The following is a 3,437-nucleotide window of genomic DNA, read 5'->3' as shown; positions in this document are numbered from 1 at the left end:
AACATCCAGCACATTGTGCCAGAGCACCATGGGCCACCTCCGTGTTCTGGCTTACATGAGTAGGTGCGAACCATCTGATCCATTGTGCCCACTCCTCCTTTTGTTTTGTTATAGTACTGGATCACTTCTGGTTTCTTCTTCACACTGTTGTCATCCACTGCTTTGTCATTATGCATGGTGCTCAGGAGGACAACAGCCTTTCCCTTCTTCGGCACATAGCTCACCATGGTCATGTTGCCACTGAATCCAAATTCTGAGCTATGTCACTGATGGACATATCCCAGGCATCTTTCGGTGAAACAGCTGTTGAACCGGGTGCAGGTCCTAGGAAGCTCCTCAGGATGTTATGGCTTCTTGTTCTGCCCTGAGTGGGGGGATGCTCATTCCACTAAGACCCCTTTTTTACTCAATCTATTAGACTGGGTCTGAGTTTCCTCTTCAGAGGACTCATCAGACGAGTCTTCTATGTCATCAAAGGAGTCTTCTTCATTTAGGAGAGCTGGATTCCAAGACACACCCATAACTCAAGCTTGACCCTGTGGCACAAAGTCTAGGTCATCGTCAGAGATTTCAGACTCAGAATCAGGACCGAGAATTGCCTCCTCATCTTCCTCATCCTGTTCTTCATGCAGAGTCTCTATGACCATTTTAGCAGTAAATCTGGTAAATCTGGAATGACTGGGACCAGCCATACTAACACTCTGGATAAAGAAAATCAAAAGCACAAGAATGTTTTCAAATGCACATCAATATACTGTTATATTTCGAGTTTTATTTTGTTGACCTAGCTAACGTTAGCTAGCTAGAATAGAATATTTCAACAGCTAGCTAGCTAATAGTATTGGACATATTTATCTTTCTCACTAGTAATGGATGTCAAGGTCAAGGTAACCTTAACCTAATGTTTAAATATTATGCACAGTTATCTTTCATAAGATATCAAATATTTTCTTAAAATAGGTAAAACAATTGTAAAATAAGACTTACATGTATCAGATGTGCAAAAGCAGCCGTGTTGAATTGTGAAGGTGTGGCAGGTGAATAGTTGCCCGCAGTAAATATGTTCCTAATTGCAAACATTTACAAATATCAAAAGTTTATATCAAATTCCATAGTGAATACATGTGGGCCATTTTTGACCCATGTGTGTAAATTTGATGTAGAAATACAAAAACTATGTTTGTTCATAAAGTAAGAAAGGAAAAATAAAAATAATGATTTGTGGTAATCAAAAACAAGATATTTAATGAATACTTGAAATATTAAATGATGAAATACATTTATTTCAAAGATATAGCAAAGAAACACTCAGTCATGCATGAAATAATATAGGAAATGAATACGGGTCATTTTTGACCCATGTTGTGCATTAGAAGGGTAGTGATACAAAAATTATTTTTATTAAAAAAGTAAGAAAGGAAAAATTAAAATAAGGATTTGTGATGATCAAAAACAAGTTAATTGAGGAATACCTGGAATACTGAATGATGAAATTATTTTTTTGCAAAGATATAGAAAATAAAAAGTCAGCTGGGTCACTTTTGACCCATGTTGTGCATCAAAGGGTTAAGACAGTTAATGCACCTAAGTCACCTACGAAACAGCTGCCTAGTTACAACCCTAAGCTTACAGTCATTTACAGGGGGGTAGGGAGGGATGGGGAGAGGTGCAGCCTGAAGAGGTGAGTCTTCAGTCGTCGTTTGAAATGGGTCAGTGTCTCAGCTGTTCTGACCTCCACAGGGAGATCATTCCACCATCGTGGGGCCAGAACAGACAGGAGACGTGTTCTGGAAGTGCAGGTGCGAAGAGGGGGAGGTGCTAGGCGTCCTGAGGTAGCAGAATGGAGGGATCTGGCTGGCATGTAGGGTTTGAATGTCTGGTGGAGGTATGCTGGGGCTGATCCCTTGACTGCCTGGTATGCTAGGACCAATGTTTTAAATTTGATGCGAATAGGATACAAGAATAGGATACAATGCACATTTGTCTATCCAATGAGCTCCAATTGGGCTAAACCTACAGTCTCTGGGCTAAACTCACAACCCAGCTCCCCAGAGTCATACTGTAAACTTATAGTTGATACTGCAACATTGTTAGAGTTCTGAGAATACACAAATGTTACCTATTTTGGCAAAACTCATACAGTAATTGCACTGATAAGTAAAATGAAAAACACTACAGTAAGAAAATGTTTAGACTTTCTTTCTGGGGATATAATGATGAAATCAGTGCACAAATACAAAAAGGTAACAAAGCAAATATTTACTAGCCAACACCATGTTGATTACAGTTTTTCTCAATTGTTTAAACACGTTTTCTGAAACTATAGCTCAATTTCTCAAAACTCTACACACAAAGCACAGCAACAGTTAACCTTTTGCCAAAACTACACAAATCTCTTGCAAAATGCATTCATGCATTCAAAACCATGTTCTTTCTTCTCAAAACTGACTTTTTCCATCAAAATGATTCACCCAGGCCTCATATGAATAGGTCTTATTGAGCATTGATTTCACACTGGTGCGATAAATTTAAAAACACAACCGTCAAAATACTGTATATATGTTTTGGCCTCATGAGGTCATGTTACATATTCAAGTGTATGAAATATTGTACAAATTGCTTATTTTTTCTCCTTTTTTGAAGTTTTAGTTTTCTTTTCGAGGGGTCCCAAAACACGCCGCAATTTTACAGTAAATATAAAGACTGTTGCCATTATACAATACAGTAAATATATCATCATATAAATAGTGCATTTGCTAGGTAAACCTAATTCTAATTCAGTACAGTACAGCAAAGTGTGTGTTATCACTTTGAGTGTTGTTGTTATTGTATATGATACTATGCACATTTACTGTATTGTCCTGCCAATGAGGTCCAGTTGGGCTGCACTCACAACCCAGGTTCCATCATGAGTCATACTGAACATTGTTAGAAGTGTTTTTTCATTTTCCTTATCAGTGCAATTATGAGTTTTGCCAAAATAGATAACATTTGTGTCTTCTCAAAACTAGAACATGCTTAGACTGTGTCAGTCTGGACAATGGATGTAATGATCTGTTATCACATATGAAATAAATGAACAAATTCAAAAAGGTAACAAAGCAAATCTTTATTTGTTACTGTAAAATAAATCTTTGTTCAGCAGACTGCAAAATAAAAATTGTAGTTTGTAGGCCTGCTGTAAAAAACAAAAAACAAAAAGGTGATCAACCAAAGTTGACCGTATTTCATTTGAAATATTAGCTTGTCTCCTTCTTCTTCGTCCACCTCGTCCACCTCATACACGTACACCTCCTCCTCTACCTCTACCGCTCTGTGCTGCGTGTTGCTCTATTGTTTTCCAATAATAAAATTTCCAACAATAGAGGTCACCGGAGGTCTCTTTTATGCTCTGACAGATAATTGAAAAGTTTAGCCAATTGAGTTTGAGCAGGTGT

Source organism: Anguilla anguilla, chromosome 9, assembly GCF_013347855.1.
Source record: "Anguilla anguilla isolate fAngAng1 chromosome 9, fAngAng1.pri, whole genome shotgun sequence".
Taxonomy (NCBI): domain Eukaryota; kingdom Metazoa; phylum Chordata; class Actinopteri; order Anguilliformes; family Anguillidae; genus Anguilla; species Anguilla anguilla.
Note: the sequence above shows the minus strand (reverse complement) of the source record.